The 21,138-nt window shown below is 47.1% G+C and overlaps 1 pseudogene; it reads right to left on the reverse strand.

Moving 5' to 3' along the window:
* Positions 1 to 278: 278 nt before the first annotated feature.
* On the reverse strand, positions 279 to 20,364 carry LOC144098058 (uncharacterized; annotated as a pseudogene).
* Between the last annotated feature and the right edge of the window lie 774 nt (positions 20,365 to 21,138).

A 21,138-nucleotide genomic window follows, 5' to 3' on the forward strand; every position in this document is an offset into this window, starting at 1 on the left:
GTGAAATCAGGCCTACAGTCTATACTTTTGCAGTCTTTGGTGTGCACAGGCTCATGACTACCAGTGCTTATGCAAAGGCAGCCTAGTTCAGCGCAGCAAGGAGTGAAGTTTGCTGATGCAGCTATTGACCATTGTTTACCTTCGCCTGCATGGTTCCGATGCTTACATGCAAAAAAAACTAGCATTACGTGGCCAGTGACATTAGAAACGCAAACACACCAGTAGCAGTGCGAAGTTTCATTTGGCCGCCCCATTTGCGTTCAGACCCCCTAACCAAGCTGTGTTCAAGCCCCGAGCGCTGCCTTAATGGATTTGAGGCGGGCGAACTTTCCCTTGCCGCAGGTGTCCTTGGAGTCGTCCATCTCAATGTTGTACACCGCCAGTCCGGTGTAGACATTCGGCATCACTCTCAGCCTGGCCTGAGTCTGTGGACGGTAAGGAGATGAGAGGGAATTAAGCACTCTGCTATCTATTGCGAATTTCATGTCACGATCCATGACGATGATCCCTTATAATGGCAACCTTTCCTCCCTTTTAATCTTTCATTCCAAGATTAGTGGCTATTTGACTAGATATTTAGGATAAATAAACAGCGAACATGATGAATTATTGCAAGAATGAATCGCTCAAATGCTAAAATCTGTAGCTTCAAAAGAGTCTAGGCGACTTCGAATGCTCTTATTCCACAACTCCACACGTAGTATGTGGGACCCTTTTTGCTTACTAAAGCCCGTGTCGTAGCAAGTGAAGCCTGACAATTGAGTGGAATCTTGGAAATTCATGCAGTGCTTGAGACTTGCGAGGCATGACACGCGTGAAAGCCATTTGGCCAAATGCGATTACGTGAACGTCTCGGTTGGCCAAGGTGGGCAATCACCTTCGTTTATGAATAATTACCAAGGTGATGCTGAAGACAACCTTTACATTTACAAACTTCCTTGCAAACAGCAGGCTCTCCTTCAGACCACTTGTACTTGCTTGGGGGTGCTTCCATTGCGTACAGGCTTGCACTGCTGCTACATGCAATATTACGCTTATAAATGAAAATCATGTTCCCAGTTCTTGTAGTCAAGCATTTAATACTCAATAGTAAGGCGAGGCCAAGTGAAAATCCCATTTCCTGACAACTATCACCTCCAGAACCTGCAAAACTGTCGCAGTGATCCGCGTAGCAGCTGCGCAACAAGGATAGGTATCCCGGTTCTGCCTGCGGCTTCACATCGGGCGATAACTCTTACTGCTTTGAACAAATTCATAAAGCGGTAACGTCGGTGCAAATGTTTCAACGCTACTGCAAGAACAAGGTCACGTTAGTTGACAAGACTTAATTGATAGTCCACAGTATTCAGTTGTTTACCAATCTCGGTTGCTTCTCCCAGTTCAACGCGATTATATTGCAATCAATTCCAATCATTCGCTCTTAACCGCTAAATTAGCGTAGCAGCCCTCCTAACGTGAGGCAGGAAAAACTCTGTCCACAGATAATGAAGGCGTGGTGCCGCACCGTCACCCGTTTTAGAGATTTTAATATTTGGATCACTTGTATTTAGGTCGTGTGCTTCGCTTTCAATAATAAAGTTTTGGCGAAATCAGGCCTACAGATTGAACTGGCTGCACATTATTCGGAACGCTAAATGACAAATGACGGTGATGTCTGTGAAGTCTCTTACCGTAATTTGCGACCATGTTTTACGGCAGAGTGTGCTCTGAAGTTCTGAAGTGGGAAAAAAATACGTACTCTTTTCCTTCCTTAAACGCAGTGCCCCCCTCCGCGCCGTGCTACACAACCACAAACGATAAGGTTATTTTTTAGCCTTTCGCCTGGCGCAGGTCGTTTACCTTAGTTTTAAATGTGACTGCCGTGTCGAAGAGCGCGAGGAACTTCTTGTGCTCGTCAGCCGCATAGACCGTCTCTTCTTCGGTGACGTCCTTCACGGTCTTCATCTTGCACACTTTCAAATTGGAAAGAAGGTGTGCTGATAATTAATCGATTCATGGCTCAGCACTTAAAAAAGCCATCAGATGCCTCCTGCTCACACAATCCTTCAGCCATCATGATAAGCAACAACGTCGAAACCACTGCAGAAGGAAATAGTACTTAAACGTGCGAGTTGTAGTGAAGCGTTCCACATGAGCTTATAATAAAGCTAAGTGTAATTTTGGGAAAGTCGAAATTTAGTGAACGATGTTAACGTTATATAGAAAGAAAATGACAGCATGCCAGACCGTTATTCACCACGATAGTGTTTGCCTTTCCTTTATATCCCTGCTCATCCCTCTCATAATCGTTATTTTGACTAGGAAAAAATTTGCTCGCACCTGTACACTGATTATCTTTGCTCTCTTCCCGTCATTTTCCTTTCCATACGCTACACGTTTTTGCCGCATAGGTTAGCACTGTAAAGACAAAGTTGGTTACCCTTTCCTTTTGAAGGATTCTGGTAAGCCGCCAACCATAACCTAGAGGTATGTGACAGATACATTCTACCATAGTTGAAGGTAACTTATGGAGCCAGCATTCTGCATTTTCTCTATACGCCCTCAATCTTCTCTAATGCGTGCACAGAGTTCAGCGGGGCAGAACATCATTCGTTAATGTAGGTAACAAATATTACGTATACGCATGATGACTTTCATCCACGTACTTTCCGCCGCGTAGTCCATGTTGAGGGTGCTCTCGGACATTTCTCGGGCTGAGGCTTCATTCCATGTAGCCTTCATATGGTAGCTCCTCGCGTACATGGCGAATGACAGGAGCGCGTACCGTCCACGCCTAGCTATGTCCGTCAGCTCGTTCCTCAAGTCGTCTTTGATAAGGGCCTGAATAAAGAATAGAGTAGCACGAGCAGACGAACAAGGGTGAGTACCGAGCAGGTAAGATAATTAGATTCGCGGAATTTTGCACCTGTAATGATATTAAGGAAATATATCAACAGAAAATGGAGAACAAGTGAATTCAGATGGGGGCTGGGAAATGAGGGCTTGCCTTCTACACCATCACTCGTTTCAAGCCGAATGCTAGACTTAGTTTCATTGTGCGAGAGCCGCAAATCACTAAGGTTTCTTCAAGACCTACATAAAAAAATTGGCTTCCATTGTCCTTGCCGTCATTAAGCGTTTACACTCAGTACTTGAGAGCACGCTGAGATGAATGGTAGAACGCCGAATGGGTGCTGGCTATATTCTGACAGAGGAGAACAAAGTTAGAATTTGCTGGTTTGCAATGAAGATAACCATATTTCGCCGGAACCACGATAGTTTGCAGGGGCTACCTTGCGGCGGCATTGGCGGGCTGCAGAGGAGAATTTATATCACGTCCGATTAGCAAACTAAGCGTCCTCTTTTTGCTTGTACGACTAGGCGAAAATCAGCTGTCGAAGTCAAAGCTGCATATCTACCAAGTCATGTACGACGATTACAAAAGGCAGGGAGGATGACCGACGACTGACTTTCCAGACCCACCACGGAGCTGGCTGCTGCTGGTAGTTTTATTGTCCTGAAGTAGCTAAGGCTACCACGCACCAAACGCAGGGTTAGAGAAATCTGCTTAGATACTGCTATATTAAGGTACATCTTACAAAACCAGTGGTTGTTAACGATACGCTGAGCCCTCAGGGCGATTTATTATTGTCAGAGGCATAGATATTTCTGCGCTGATAGTTTTTTTATCAGGAGCATCCTGTGTGGTGGTCAGGAAAATGGACGCAGCTTTACTACAGACTTAGACTGCATCAGACACCATTGTAAATTTTAGTTACCAAGATGCCCTGGTTTTAAGTACCTAAGTCCTTACTTAAATCTAATATTGAATTCTTCCTAAGAATAAGTTGGGCTGGAAAGAAATGCGTTGTCAAATAGTGAAAGACTGAAATGCAAAAAAATTATTACATATAAGCTGACAGGCTTATCGCATTAATAGGCGAAAGCAGATTGGCATTAGCAGCCGAGAGGTGTGGCGTGACTGGCCCATTTATATGTTTCACAGGAAACATCCTTGTTGGGCGTTTCATAGGTCCATTATGGTGTGTATACGCTCACTTTTCTTCCGCAGGTGGTCTTGGGTTCGATCACATTTCCGGCAGACTTAACAGATCCCAGGGCCCGCTAGCACGAAACGTATTCTAGTACCCAGCGTTGACTTATTCGCAGGCTAAGCCCTCCGTTGGGTTTGAAGAAAGGAAGACAAGAAACTGGCTGACTGCTTCAGAAAGCCAGCACGTAAATCGTGCTGTGAGGTGGCGGCGGTGTACACATACAAATTGAAGCAGCTATGCAGCTGCATGCCTGCCACACCGGAGATTCCTACGATACAAACGTAATAATTGGCCGGTTGCGAAGTGAATAATAATAATAATTGGTTTTTTGGTGGAAAGAATATGGCGCAGTATCTGTCTCATATATCGTTGGACACCTGAACCGCGCCGTAAGGGAAGGGATAAAGGAGGGAGTGAAAGAAGAAAGGAAGAAAGAGGTGCCGTAGTGGAGGGCTCCTGAATAATTTCGACCACCTGGGGATCTTTAACGTGCACTGACATTGCACAGCACACGGGCGCCTTAGCGTTTTTCCTCCATAAAAACGCAGCCGCCGCGGTCGGGTTCGAACCCGGCAGCTCCGGATCAGTAGTCGAGCGCCCTAACCGACTACTGATCCGGAGCTTCCGGGTTCGAACCCGACCGCGGCGGCTGCGTTTTTATGGAGGAAAAACGCTAAGGCGGTGGCGGCTCTGGAATTGGATCCTCTACAACTGATATTTCAGTGTTCGTTCTTAGCAGTAAGCGTTTGGGAAGTAAAAATAGTTCGAGTAGATTTTAAGCTCACTGTCTATATATGGATATCAAATTCGATCATTAAGTTGCATGTTGAAGGTTCAATTTTTCAGATGTAATTTTCCTTCATTCAGGTTTTCAAAAGGGATCTTGCTGTTTTCAGAAAAGTCATTGAAGTAGCATGGACATTGCCTTTTGTCTGGAGCATCTGTTTCTATATGAAAATTGTAGAGAAGTACTGTGAGGAAGGTATTGAACGCTGATGCTGCCTTAAGCTCTTCCTGTGCCTAAACGCTATCTGCTGGTATGACTACAAACAGCTATTGACATATCTTGCCGTGGCGTACTGTAAGATGGCGTCCTATAAAGTGGAAACGATATGCGGAAGGAATGTTTATTTTAGCTGTATTTATTCATCAATATCACCTTTATTGTCCGACAGGTGACTATCCGTGTCAGCATTCAACCGCAAGCGAGCGTCGAGCAGTCTACTGCCTTCCGTTACATTATGATGACATTCTTGTACAGTACTGGCACAGTTCGTTCGGAGGTTGTCAGATGCGAAAGAACAAGCTATATAGGTTCACATGGATCATGCTCGTTTACGAGTATCAGGCAGCGCTGTGTCAGCTGCAGTGCGCGCCATTAATCTTATCTGTCCGAATTATCAAAATTGTCCCAGCTAAAGGCCGGTCCATGATTGTTATGGCGCAATAGCAGTTTTAATTACTGGACCATCAAAGCTGAACACACGAGTTGGAATGGCGAGCGAGCCGCATTTAGGTTACACTTCCGTCCAGTAACAGTTGGTTTGGCGCGCAATCTCTTCCCATCCATTTTTCATCGCTTCCTTAACTTCATGGTTCATGTGCGAGTCTATATAGTCAGCATGTTTATTCATAGTAGAGAGTTTTAGTTTCACGTACGTAGAGACTTCACGTACGTATAGCTCTTACGGGTGACCAGTGCGCATGCGCAGAACGCAAATGGTCTGCGCGAGTCTCACGTACGTAGGTGAGATTCGTATTAGAGAGTTTTTGTTTCACGTACGCAGAGGCTCCACGTACGTAGAGCTCTTACGGGTGACCAGTGCGCATGCGCAGAACGCAACGGGTATGCGCGAGTCTCACGTACGTACGTGAGATTCGGATGTTTACGTTGCGGTCTTTGCGTTGCTTGCGTACGTAGCGTTGACAAACATGGCGGCGCCCTGCCCGCCGCTTCATAGCGATAACAGCTTCGTAGCTAATCCCTCGAGGCGATATCGTGTTCTAAACGGTTGTATTCGCCTTCGATTTGCTCCTTTGTTACCCTCGCATAAGGTTTCAAGCGACAAATAGCTTTTGTTTTTCAGACAGAAGGGTGATTTTTCAGCAGTTAAGCCTGACGAAGTAGCGTTGGTCGTCGTCATTGCAACGGTGTCGCTATGAATGGCTTGGCTTACAGACTTGTCTTGGATAATTTAGGCTGCAACCAGTGTCTGTGTTTCTTAGTAGACGGCGCTAGGCGTAACGCGCAGCGTGCTTCGCGTACGTGTAACTATAAGGTTTTCAAACGACCTACGTGCAGGCTACGTAGACTTTTCACGTTTGCGTACGTGAACCCTCTACGTACGTGAAACTAAAACTCTCTATTTTTACGTTGCGGTCTTTGCGTTGCTTGCCTACGTAGCGTTGACAAACATGGCGGCGCCCTGCCCGCCGCTTCACAGCGATAACAGCTTCGTCGCTAATCCCTCGACGCAATATCGCGTTCTAAACTGCTGTATTCGGCTTCGATTTGCCCATTCTTACCCTCGCATAAGGTTTCAAGCGACAAACAGCTTTTGTTTTTCAAACAGTAGGGCGATTTTTCAGCTGTTAAGCCTGACAAAGTAGCGTTGGTCGTCGTCATAGCAACGGTCTCGCTTTGAATGGCTTGGCTTAAAGACTTGTCCTGGATGACTTGGGCTACAACCAGTGTGTTTCTTAGTAGGTGGCGCTAGGCGTAAAGCGCGGCATTTTTCGCGTACGTTTAACTATAAGGGTTTCAAACCACCTGCGTGCAGGCTACGTAGACTTCACACGTTTGCGTACGTGAACCCTCTGCGTACGTGAAACTAAAACACTCTAGTGTCCTCTCTGATGTTCCCCTCGTGGAATTTCAATTTTTACTCTTGCCTTCCTTCCTTCCTTCAGAGCGCTGTACTAGTGACCACACAGATGTGAGAGAATTTACTCCGCTATTTCATTTCCTCAAAATATAAAATTTCATTTTCGATGAATATGCGGGGTAAAATTTGCCGAAGAAATAATAATATTAATTGGTTTTTGGGGAAAGAAAATGGCGCAGTATCTGTCTCATATCTTTGGACACCTGAACCGCGCCGTAAGGGAAGGGATAAAGAAGGGAATGAAAGAAGAAAGGAAGAGAGAGGTGCCGTAGTGGAGGGCTCCAGAATAATTTCGACCACCTGGGGATCTTTAACGTGGGCTGACATCGCACAGAGCACACGGGCGCCTTAGCGTTTTTCCTCCATTAAAACGCAGCCGCCGCGGTCGGGTTCGAACCCGGGAACTCCGGATCAGTAGTCGAGCGCCCTAACCACTGAGCCAACGCGGCGGCATAATCGCACTCACTGCGTGGTGGAGGTGTCCACCGAGGGCCAGACGTTTACTGCGCCTTTTCTTTTCTCTAAGCTAAATTATTTTTCTTCACACTGGGCAGCAACATTTGATTAAAACGAAGTAGAGCGTTAAGTATCACAAAAAAGTCCCTCATAGGAAGACAATGGCGCAGAAGAGAATGAAAAACACAAGGAAGAAAAAATACTGGTTTTGAGGAACACACACACACACACACACACACACACACACACACACACACACACACACACACACACACACACACGCACACGCACACGCACACGCGCACGCGCACGCGCACGCGCACGCACACACACCCACACACGCGCACACACGCGCACACACGCACACACGCACACACGCACACACACACACACACACACACACACACATCACTGAAAATAACCCACGCTGTTGGTCGTTTTTGGAGAATGTAATTAAATGCTGCTCACAGAGCAGCCATCTCGGTAGCAGTAGTCGAGGTGCAGTAGCTCGGTAGCAGTAGTCGAAATTGTGGTGCGCGTTGCCAGAACCCGAACGCCAATCGCTGATGAGAGCATGTGACAGAGCCATCAGTGTAGATGTGACGCTATGCACTGTAGCATCCATAAACGTGTTCAAGAGCAAAATATTTAAGCGCAGGACCGGGGGTGTTTGTTTTTCTTTTGATGCCAGTAACTTGTCTTGATTTGCCATGCTGTGTACTTCCAACGTGGGGAGGAGGTGACAGGGCGCTGCGCACTGTAGCATTCATAAATGTGTTCAAGACAAAAATATTTAGGTAAGGGCAGGGGGTGTTTTTCTTTTGATGCCAGAAACTTAAGTCTTGATCTGCCATGCTCTGTAATTCGAAGGTGAAGAGGAGGTCGTGACAGGGCGCTGCGAGTGAATGGTGAGGCACACGAGCCACAAACCGCACCTGGGCACGAAGCAACTCCTTGGTTAGCAGTACTGATGCAGATAGACGTTTGCTCTCTCTAGAGTGCCCACTGTGGAGGTGGGTGTTCTTGCGAAGGCCGAGGCAGATTCTCAATGGCTTAGCTTGCATAACTTCAAGGAGTTTGATATTTGTGAGATACCCTGAAGAAGCTGGTAGACTAGCGTAGGAGGCTTTCACAGAGCGCACCATACAGGTGTAGTAATCAAGGTGTAGATCAGCCTGTTCTGTTGGTGGAGAGCATGCGAAAGATAGAGGCGTAAGAGCAGAGCTTGATTTTAAGCTGTTGTACATGTGGCGACCATGAGAGTGACCTGTCAAATGTCACTCCTAGAAATTTATGGCTTGTGACATGGTTTTGGGGTACCAGCCACTTTCAGCACGTAGCGTGAAAGATCGCGCCTCGAAAATGCAAATGCGGAGCTTTTATCTCGCGACATGACGAGACCGCGCTTACTTAAAAACTAGGGTTGTGCGAATATTCGAAATTTTCGAATATTAACCGAATACTATATTTTTAGTATTCGTATTCGATTCGAAAACCAAGTATTCGTGTTGTTTCGAATATTCGATGCGACGCGAATATTCGTATTTAGCCGAATATTTTACTGCGGGCACCGTCGTTCGTTTCGGTCCCCAAGTCCTATCGACATCGACATAGCAACATGGCGGCGCTCAGAGCAATGCGCAACGTCGGGCCATGCTGTAGCTGATTGTGCTGGTGAGCTTCTTTGTGGCTATACCTGCGAGGAGCGTCCGACTGATTCGTGCCATGGCGAACCAAGGTTGTGGAAACCGGAAAGGAAAGAGCGCTGTATGGAAATACTTTGTGAAGACATCGCCGTCGACGGCGGAGTGCACCACGTGCAGCAAAGTGCTTCGAACGCCTTCAGGTACGACAACGCCGCTTGTCAACCATTTGAAGCTGCATGCGGCCCAGATGAAAGAGTATCGAAAGATGGCTGCAGGTGTGCCGGAGAAAGATCAGCCGACCATGGCCGACTTTGTGCGCCCGACAGAGCCGCTTTCAGAAAAGATGACGCAAGCACTAAATAGCAATGTCGCTGCCATGGTGGCGCTTGATTTGCAGCCCTGCAGCGTCGTTGCAGACCGCGGGTTTAAAGAGCTGTTGGCAGCTGCTGTTCCAAACTATCGCCTACCGTCGCGCTCTACACTTTCGCGGGTGCTTGTTCCGCGCATGTATGACGATACGCGGAAGAAGGTGAAAATGGAGCTTAGCAACGCTTTTGAAGGCGGAACTGTAGCTGTTGCCTTTACCAGCGATATGTGGACATCGCGAGCGAACGAAAGCTACGTAAGCTTCACTTGCCATCTCCTAGCTCCTAATTTTCAAATACAGCGGTTCACGCTTAACACGCGTCATATGGCTGACAGTCACCGTGCTGAAAACATCGCAGCTATGCTGGACGAGATGTGCAGTGAGTGGGAGATACCCGACAACTGTGAAAAATACATCGTGACAGATAATGAGCGCAACATCCGTGCCGCTGTCAGGAGGCTCCCGTGGACTGAGCGATCGTGTTTCGCCCACACCCTGCAGCTAGCCCTTAACGACGCAAGATCTCGTACGCCGCCCATTGATCGTCTGTGCAAGAAGGCCAGACACATTGTTGGTCACTATAAGCACAGCTCATTGGCACAAAAAAGGCTAGAAGAATACCAAAAAAAAACAGGCAAAGATCCTCTCCGTCTGGTGCAAGACGTAGAAACCAGATGGAACAGCCAGTACCTAATGCCATCTCGTCTCTTGGAACTAAAGGAGGCAGTCACTGTTTACCTTGCCACTTCAGACAACAGCATTGATGGGCTCAGTTCACAGGAATGGAAAGAGGCTTCTGAATATGTAGAAACGCTCAAGCCAGTCTTCGAAGCCACTGTTATCGCCAGTACAGATACGTATCCATCACTTTCAGCTCAAATACCACTCATTTTTGGAATGCTGCATTATCTTGCAAACTTCTCTGGTACTACTGGATTTCATACAGCCCTGGCATGCTCGATCAGATCAAGGTTCCCCCTGTATGCAGAGGACAAGGAGGCATGCCTGGCCATGTTTTTGGACCCACGCTTCAAATCCACCGTATTCAGAGCCGACAAGGAAAAGCTGATATGGCTAAAAGATTTAGTGCTACAAAATCTGTTCCGGTGTGCTCCTGACACAGAAGCTAAGAAACAGAGGCCAGAACTCTGTGCACAGCAGTCTTCTAATGTCTGGAATGCATTTGACAATTTAGTGAAAAATGCTGTGGAAACTGAAGCAGTTTCTGCTGAAGGATGGGAGTTTGCTGATTACTCATAGGAGGCATTGTTGAAACGAGACAGTGACCCATGCGACTGGTGGCGGAGCGTGGGTTCTTTCAGGTACCCTAGTCTGTCAAAGCTGTGCACGAAGTACCTCGCAATACCCGCCACTTCAGTGCCAAGTGAGAGGGTATTTTCTGTGGCTGGAGAAGTCGTTTCAGCTAGAAGGAAAAGACTTCTGCCTCACCATGTGGAGCAGCTGGTGTTCCTTCGCGACAACCTTTAATGTTCATCCCAGCAACGTGCTTTTGTGCTTATGGCAAGATAGCCTTAATCAGTGCTGTGTACTAGTCATTTTCTATGATAATTGCACTCTTCTAAGATTATTGTTCTAGACTTTGGTGCTTTTTGTGCAGTCGCACACACCTTTTGTGTTCATTTACTCATTGATAGTTGAACTGTGATGTTCTTGAATGCTCAAATAAATGTTTTGTAGTGATTAAATCCGTCTGTCCTAGATTATTCGATATTCGATTCGATATTCAGAACTAATTATTCGTATTCGATTCGTATTCGAAAATTTTGATATTCGCACACCCCTATTAAAAATGATTCTATGCAACCTATTGCCCTCTGTAATCGGGCATGCACAATGCGCCTGTTGCGTGCGGAACACCATATACAGATGTCATCGGCGTAAAAGAGATTTCAACTGTAGGAGGCAAGCATTTTTCCAAGCCACCAAGTGAGATATTGAAAAGGGTGGGACTTAAAATCGCCCCCCCCCCCCCCCCCGTGGCACTCCGGGAGATATTTCATAGAGCTGTGTCACCTTCACTCGTTGACATGAAAATCGATCTTTCGTGCAGATAATCGCACAGCCAATTATACATCCGTCCACTGATGCAAATTGATTGAAACGCTGAGTTAATTGCTTCATGTGTGATATTGTCAAAAGCTCTCTTGACGTCAAGAAACACAGCAATAATCATAGACCGCTCTGTTTTGCTGCGTGTGACAATTTGCGAGGGCAATAACGTTGTCAATACATCTGCGTCCTTTTCGGAAACCAGACATAGCCGAAGGGTAAATTCCCCTGTTCGTGAGGTCCCAGGTAAGGTGGGAGCGTACCATTTTGTCAATCAGTTTTCTGATGCACCTTAGAAGCGCAATTGATGGTTTTCCAGGCTTGAGGATAACTATCACACGCGCACGCTTGAACCGCATTTCAAGGCTGCCGGTCTCCCCGGAGATGTTATAAACTGCGAGCATCTGAACCTTGGCCTTACTTCTCAGGCGAGAAAGGGAAGTGTAGCTTGCACCATCCGGTCCTTGGCACGATGTTTTATAGGTAGCTGCCAAAGCCGCGTGAAGGGCTTCCACAGTGAACAGTTCATCAAGTTTGGAGAGTCAGTGACACCGATATGGCTGTTAATCGAGCAGTGATCCTCCACTGCATCGAGACGAGAAATATTCGCATTTACAGCTGCGCAGTCAAAAGGATTTAGAGGGCCGGGCTGACTATTGAGGCTGCGTACAATGCTCCATACCATAGAAAGAGGATTTCTGGGATCAAGCTTCGCACGAAGGGATCTCCATTCTCGTTTTGCCAGCTTGTCCAAATGACCTTGAACATGTTTCGTTGCGCGCCTAGCAACCCTGATGTTTTCTCTACAATCTGTTCTGCGTGCTGGTCTCTCTGGTCTGCAGCGAAATGCTCGAAGTCACCCATAATCAGCATCTGCAGTTGAGTACACTTTTGATAGAGTTGTAACCTTATTGCTGGACGTTTTAGCAAGTGCTACAGCAGCGATGAAGCTTTCATAATGGAAGTTTGAGAGGTCCACTTTTTGAACTGTGTGAGCGAAAACTTCCTAATTCGTGTAGCGTACCACACGCTGCTGTGAATATAGCATCACCAACCTCTATGTACGTAGGTAGATTATCGCAGGCATGAGATTCTATGTCAACACACCAGGTTGTTGAAGACGACAGATGAGCAGAAAATCGAAATGTCAAGGGCACTGGATCTTGTACCTTAATAAAAAGTTGCCTGGCCGTTGTTGAGGAAAGTGAAATTGTTGGACTGTGCGAAATCAATTAACTGTCTTCCTCTGGCTGTTGATCCGATGCCTCCCCAAACAGGATGATGCGCGTTGAAATCTCCCGTTATGATATGCGACGCAGGGGTACTGCGTACGATATCCTGAAGGCGGTCGACGTCAAAGTTGACACGCGAGGGTATGTACCCAACGATCACTGTGAAGGACAGGTTCATGATCTTCACGGTGGCTGCAACATATTCATTCCGTGAGTCGGTAGGTATAGGTTGTGGAATAGAGGTGATGTCTTTCCGAGCAGCTAAAAGAACTTTGCTGATGTCAGCACCTGTCATCGAGTTCAAAGCGGTATAGCCTGAAAGACTGATAGTAGTACGCAGACGTGATTATAAGATGGCAATTATCGGGAAACGGTGCTTCAAAACTAATTGTCGGAAATCAGACAGTCGAGGACGAAGGCTGCAGGCATTTCATTGGAAGACGGTGGCCTTGATACGGATGCTTTGCACGCTAGGGAGAGTAGCTGGTCTATTGAATTCTACCGCCATTTTGCAAGAAGAGGCGCAATGAAATCAAGAATTGTTAGGATGGCCTTCGCCACCGGCGAGGATGTAGTGTAAGGAAAGCGCGGACAGCCTCCACAAGCGAGCACAGTAGGGAACTGGTACTATCGGAGTTTGGGCGAATAGACCCTTCGCGCGGGTGGTTCCAGGTTGCATACTGTGGCTGCCGTGGAGTGTTCTCTTTTGTACTTCCTACGGGAGGTGGCTCAACATTTTGGCGTGGTGGATGAGGAGGAAACTTAACCACGTCCTGAATCCTAAGGTGTCTGGCTTTATCTTTGTCCGGTGATTGGGGAACTTTCTTCCCCGGCAATGAATTTTTCCTGCGGCGACTTTCCCGAACTTCGTTTTGCTCAAGTAGATCAGTTTTTCACATATAGTCTGCATTGTTTGAGTTCTTGTACTTGTAGACGATTTTCTGCTTTTGGTCGGCAGTGCAGCGAAAAAACGTCGCCTCATGCTGCTTACCGAAGTTAGGACAAAAGGTTATCACTTACACATTCATTTCGGTCATGGCTGCCACCGCAACGAGAGCAGCGCAGGGCGAATCGGCAAGCGCTAGCCACATCACCGAAGCGTTGATATCTGGTGCATTGCCGTGGTGTTTCAATGTACTCGCACATACGATATACATATTCGAGAATAATGTATTGCGGAGCAGATTCTGTCGCAAATACAATGTGGATATTTTGTGAGTTTCAAAGTCGGCGGACGGATTTAATCGGAGCTCTCTGTAGCAGCGCTGAGTAGATATCTGATTGAAAAAGTTCCAGGGGAACACCCTTAATTACACCCAGGCCGCAGGTGCTGGGAGAGGCTAGTAGGCTTGATCTGCAACACCAGCTATGCTTGTTATTTGCAAGAGGTCTTCAGTTGAGTGCGCTGAACGAGTGTCAACGGCCAGAAGGTGTAGGCGCTTGTTGAGCCGAACTTAGAAACGCCGTCTGGAGCCAATGATTGTAAACCTTGTCTCAATATCAGCGGATTAATGAACGTAGTGCGGTGCCCGGAATCAAGTGATTTGATGATAACCGTAAGGTTGTGCTTAAGAGTTTGAGGTACGTTCGGAGTATCTGCACCCACAAGTGACCGCTTTGAGCTGCGACGGCGCTTTGAAGGCACATGAATAAATCTCTTAGACCCTGCTCCGGACTTCGCAGTAGTGTCCATGTAGATGATAGTAGAAGAATCTGACGAATCATAAAAAAATCGTCCTGACCTGAAGGTAGTGGCAGGTTACGGCTTGAGTTGTAAGCATCAGGGGTGCTTTGTCCATGAGGATCTGGAAATCTTAGTACTGATGCAGCTGGAGCAGAAGAGTGGTTGTAAGGCACCAGGTTTGAGGAAGCAGGTAGGGCTTGCACAGCAGGTATGGCCTGCTGAGTTAGGCCTGACAGAATGCCAGGTGAACAGTCAGGTGTTGAGCCAGGGTGCGAGGTATCATACCAGGATATAGCAGTGCAGGTTATCGAGCGGGCACAGCCCGACAGCACTCTGACTTCGTCTTCCTAAAAAAAGAGGTGCCGCAGTGGAGGGCTCCGGAATAATTTCAACCACCTGGGGATCTTTACGTGCACTGACATCGCACAGCACACGGGCGCCTTTGGCCCCGCCTTGGTCGGGTTCGAACCCAGGTACTCCGGCTCAGTAGACGTGCGCCTTAACTACTGAGCAACCGCGGCGGGTCATACGCACGAAAGTGCACAGACGCAGCCACTCACGAGGGAGAGGGCGTTGTGTTCGGACACGTCCACTCCGTCAGGGTTAGGCGCTAGGGGCCAGCGGTCGCCATTGCCCGCGCTCTGTGTGCAGCTTGACGATGATCATGGTCAGTCCCGGGAAGTCACTGGCAGAAAAGGAAGACATTAACACACAACAATGGAGTGAATCAGTGACCGGTGAAACGTTTTGTTTGACAATTCCTATAATTTTGCACGATCTCTTTATGCCTTATCTGAAGTCTATATGGAACATAATGAGTACTTACGGAGAGTGCATACCGAAGAGTAAATACATATGGACATGGCATGGAATCCTCCAGAAAAGGGTACGAAAACTACAAGCACTATATTAGAGCCTTGGTGGTTCCACTCATATCAGGCTCACGAAGGTTGCGCAGAATACACCTGTTGCAAAATTTCGTTTCTGTTAGCTTATTCTTTTGGCAGGCGCTTCAGAGATTATTCGGTGATGATAGATGTATCTCCTTGCGGCTATCTCGCTAGGTGCATATTGTTCATTAGAGCCTGGTCTTGTATTGAGTCATACAGCAAAATTTAAGCCCAGAGTTGCTTCGGGCGAGAATGTCACCTGAGGCAACTGAGAATTTCGTCGCCGCTACTTGAGCCCAATTCCTCCCAATCCAACGCTCAGTATTTAGCTCGGATTGGATTACCTGTTTCAATCTTACTAAATATTTTTCGGGTAAGCAGGTCTGTCGCGGTCAAGGATGACCCCCGCTGCAATTAATCTTACAATGCGAAACGACATGCTGCCACGTACCAACAAAATTCTGAGAGAAGATAAAAAACCTGGTTAAAGCACGATAGCTTTGATCTGGTAGCACGCTGTTCACAACACCACATGCATAAGCATGGGAGACCTTGACGGCTCTTATACAAGCGCCGAATTTAGGGATCGATAAGGAACTATAGCACGTAATGCTGTCACCTATCTCAAAGACAGCACGCCAATCGAACTCGACCAAGGATGTTAAGTTTATCGCGAGCGATTGTCTGATGCGAGATGAAATGATGCACGCTTCTGGACATCGATACATTGACCATTTGTTTGGTTAACTAGGTTCTGTTTGTTTGCTAGTACATTTTTTTCTTTTGAAATGCTGGTTTATTTTTGTTTTGCGTTTCTCCAAAACTAACATGTTTATATTACGGTTAGCTTCGACGGTGCCTGAGGGTATAATGACCTGCAAAGATATTGTTTTTTTAAGTTTAACACCGTTATCGTTGCCCGTCCTGTGTGATTCTCCACAACATCAGAGATACTCATTCACCGAGGAGCCCTCTTTGCAGCGTCCAGAATCTTATCGCCTTTAGAGCCGTCTCGGAGCGAGACTCCCAGGACGCAGTGGTACTGTCGTTTCGATGACTTTGTCTTCAGGAAGTCGGCCACGATCTGCACAGTCGGCGCGCGCAGGAGGACATAAATAGACCGGATTCGACATAGCAATAATTTTATGTTCGTTTTAGCGGTCTTGTGCCTGTTTTGAAGCTTTGTTCGATAGTCCTTGCCTATGGCTGTCCAGTAATGGAAAGGCTGCTGAGGGCATAAATCATCCTCCGAATGTCAGTTTCTTGTTGCGTCTATTCACTGGTTAAGTGGCAGTGAAAATTTCCGTAGTCAGGACTGACACACACACGCTCTTGACTTGATGTAAATTCATATGGAAATCACACCATGGGAAGGAAGTTTTGTGCAGCGAGGTTTACTGGCTTCAACTAAAGCTGCTATAGCTTTAGTTTAGCCCTATAGTGCCGCATTCTGCCATTGAACCTCTATACGTTTGTCCATTCCTACACCCTCGTCATTACCTACATTCCTACAGCCAACCTTTGTATTCCCGTCGCAGTGGCCTTCGGGTTGCGCATTCGTCCGCAATTTTCCCGTATCTACTATGGCGCCTGAGAAATTTGATGGGCACCTACAAGGCTTAATTTAATTAATAAGGGAGTTATTGAGAGAACTTACGGTTGATGCTGTAGATTTCCAGTAGAATGTAGAGCTAGCAGCCTAAACCAAAGCTCTGCCAGCTTTCGCTGTAACTGAAAACTTTGCCCAAAACATGTGGATGTCACAGAACGCCATGCGGTAACGCCATTTGAGAAAGCAGACGTTTGTGAGAGAATCTTAACCCGTGCAGTCGCGGACAGTGTCAACCCAACCACACTTCGGCGGCGAGACTTCTGACGCATGACTAATTTTTGTGCACGTAAAAATGGCTTGCACGGTGGATAGCAGGTAATTTTCGTGATGCGCCACGAGAAAAGGATGAGAAAGGTAGAACGTGCTCCGTAGTTACTACGGTAAGTTTACAGCGGTAATAACGAGGCATCAGAAAAAGAAGGAATAAAAACTGTCGATAGAAATTTCACCCAGTCACGCATGCACGCGTTGGGAAGCTGAAACTTGAGACTGTAAAATCATGCGAGCACACTCACCAATCTCACTAGACTGGCTACAATTAACAATAAGCACGAAGTTCTCCTTCAAAGCGCACTTTGCAAAACCCAACAGACAGGCACGTGACAAGAATAATTTTGTCACCTGAAGACTACTCACAGTGAGATGCAGCAAGGTGTGTATTCTTTTATAGGAAGAAATAATTGTGGAACGCGACTTTTGCTCACTTATGAGGTGAGATAATATGCGGCGACACGCCGTGATTGGTGACGACGTCACTGGCAGCATCGATATAAATCTAGCAATGCGTGTGGCTCAATTGTAGGCATGACTTCCAGAGAGTTGAGCACTGTTCTGAGCTGGCCAAGGCCATGCAATCCCTGCAAATTTCCTCATCTGCCAGCCTGACTCCATTGATTTAACTAAACACTGGTTGTATGCGTTCAGCATCCCATGCTCGGTCCAATCCGTTTCTTCGTTTGAGATAAGATATAATCAACTCGCGTTTGCATCAACTCACGTGGCTACACGCGAAGTACATCCAATGTCTGTGCCGCACAACTACCACCCTGCTAAATTTTCGCCGTGGCAATTACGGCCACTTTTGGCTTTCCACCAGCCAGTAGTGGGGACAAGGCTTGTGCTCTCACCTTCAGATACTGCAGGTCTGCCCCCTTTAAGTCATCGTAGTCCTCGGCATTGTCGACGTTGAGCATGCCAAAGTGAACCAGTCGGGCGCTGAACAGCTCGTCCAGGGACGACGCCAGCTCGAACTCCTTCTCCTTCACAACATCGGTGATTGATCTGGGGAAAAACGAGCGTATTAGCGGTGGTGACGGGCATTAATAATTATCGCAACAAAGAGGGTGGTGCAAATGCGCACCACGCAAGAGTTACGCAAGGTGCCACAAGGGCACCAGAAGAGAGACGCCGTCCCACAAGTACTGCACCGAGTCAAGCACGATTTTCTGCACCTGGGCCAACTCATGCTATGACAAATTATTGACAAACCACGCCTACACACGCACATGACTTGAGTAACAGTCGTTTTATACTCACTTTCGTGAATCAGCAACACTACGATACGACGCCTTCGGGGTCCCTAAAACGACCGCGAGCTCCCGCTTGACAGCTAATGCAGCAAAGCACTGTGCTGGAGCAACACCTTGCTTCCTTCCTGCTTAGAAATTCCTAGGTCTTGGCAAAACCTATTGTGACCACAAAGAAGGCTGTGGACTGAAAACTCCAGGGGAGGTAACCTGGCCTGGGCTCCATTGACATCGTATTGCATCCTTCTCGTGTGCCACGGTCGATAAGTGACGAAAATCTGACTTGAACAACTAAATAAAAAAATAGCATCACTTAGAAACATTTGTCAGTACATCGGAAATGTCATTAACAAAAAAGGCGCGTCCCATAGTAATTCCGCACATGTATTCCTGCTGCTGTTTTTGGTGCAAATGCGCATCACTCATTTTTGTGCTCTCAGTTCGGTGTTTGAGGACACATTTGCGGTTCTCACAAATAAACCAGCAGGTATTATCCTGTGTGTCCATGTCGTTTCTGCGCTTAAAACATTACATACGTGTACCGAATAGCCCGGTATGCCGTCCTTCTGCCTTTTAAGCATCTGCCCGGCTCATCTAACTACTCTATGCGGCTCTCACCCGGTAGCCATGGAAGCGCCGAAGGTTGTCTTGGTGTACTTGCTCGCCGCCGACTTGAAAACGCTGAAAGCTGGGCCTCCATCGCTCGGAACAATGATATCCTTGTCGCAGTCGTATTGCACATCAGTGTAGAACATGATGTCACACATGCCATCCGCAGGCACCGTAGCACTAGTCACGCCGGATTCTCCAAATGTGCACGCGAGCACCTTCTTGCCTGCGCGTTGATAGGCGGAAACGCAGCGAAGTGTCGACAAGTCAAAACTAACACTGAAAGTCATAGAAAACGGGCTAGAGAAAACGTTACTTGGGAATCATAGTATTATGTAGGCTCGAAGTTCGCAGATGCCCACAGGGTATGAGTAATGCTAAACGAGGGTAACTACGGGGTAACTACGGCAGCAATGCACTCGTCCTATTTAGTTTTGCGCACCAGGAGTGCACAATTATATATTTAAAGGTTGAGCCATTGCGTCTTCATATCACTAATTACGAGGAAGGTGAGAAGTATTAACAGAACGGGAATAATAGTAGTGCTGAAATAAATACAGTTCAAAGAACAAAAATTCCTGGGTCTTTCCGTGAGTAGCAATTTAGAGTGGGATAACCACGGTTATGAAGTAACAGGGTGATTTTACAGATTACATAGCGTGCCACGGAATACTAACAGGTCCGCCATGTAACGGAAAGAGTTGATTTAGGTATTTAGAAGTAACCCCTGAATTCATACTTTAACCGATATGCAAGAACGTCCGTTCAGCTGCAAATAAATGCTGGCCTTCATGCTTCAGTAATTTATCAGTTATGTTCATGCAACCTGACAATATCCGTTCTTTTCATTCAGCTCGCAATAAGCCTATTCCAAAAGAGAATGGAATTCTGTAGTGATCAAGGAAGCCATACGAGGTTCCGAGAACTCTCGAACTTGTAGACTTGGCCAGTGACTTTTGGTTTCCTTTAAAATGAAAGCCCGTCAACCACGAATGAATAATAAACTTTTACACGAAGTTGGCCTGTCATCAACGACTGAAGCAAATTTTTATGGAACCCATTGCTTGTACTTTGAACATCAGGTCGCGCATATAAATCAGCTTATTGCAAGAACATCTATCAAACACTCTAAAACACCTCGATTTCACACACATTACGAGAGCTGTGTGCACTTTCTGCATAAGCACGTTCAATGCTTTGTGTTCTCTCACTTTTTTCTCCTTTGAGGGTCTGGTGTCCTGAACGGTCGCGTCTCTTCACTGCGCGTAGGCGTCGATTGCCGGTAGTAGCAGCAGGCATGGTGGCCGGCACAGTCAGGTTGTTTGGTGGGGGCAGGTCGAACTTCATTAACATTGTTGTTTGTTGTGGTGTCACGCTATATAATGCAATCCATTTATACTGGTCCCAGCTCTTTGCAGGCAGCTTCAAGATTAATGTTTCAGGCGTTTTTGCGTCAATCTTGTCGCTGAAATAACGAAAGGTGCGCGTTTCATCAAGAGCGATTTCAAAAACTTCAGAAGGCTAGCAGCAGAAAGATACCCGGGAATGAAAATGCGCACGCAGCTGTCCCTTGCTGGTGCGTGCTCCTCCGTGAACTAGACCCGTTGACAACGGCAGCTTCGCGGTTCGAATCAAGGTGGTACTCATTGCGGCCGATGCATGCGGCTACAGAACACAGTTCTGTCTCCTCTCGGATGAAGGGGCGGTCACCAGCGTAATAATATCCTCCTTTCCTAGCCTTATCCTCCGCCATCGTCCAGTTTCCCACTGAGCCCGAGGTATTCCATCCAGTACCACTGCTCGCACTAGAACAGATACACCGGCAAAAAGACTAACGACATAGCGTTAAGGCTCCCGTCCTCCAGAGCATCCAAAGTCGTCGTCATTGCGAGCGAAAACCCGCTGCGAAGCAACCTAGGTGGGCCGCCGAGGTCATGTGATTTTGTGGCGCCATCACAACCTGTCCAGCGGATTGTGAGCAAAGTGACAACCATGGCGAGTGGCAGGTAAATAATAAATAGCCGCGTAAGGGATCCGATCAACCTGTGTCGCACCAGCCCCACCTGCGTCAGCACCTGCCATAGCAGTGCAGTGGCGGATCGCTCAACCGCTGCACCACTGTGCCAG

This window comes from Amblyomma americanum, chromosome 7 (assembly GCF_052857255.1).
Source record: "Amblyomma americanum isolate KBUSLIRL-KWMA chromosome 7, ASM5285725v1, whole genome shotgun sequence".
Taxonomy (NCBI): Eukaryota; Metazoa; Arthropoda; class Arachnida; order Ixodida; family Ixodidae; genus Amblyomma; species Amblyomma americanum.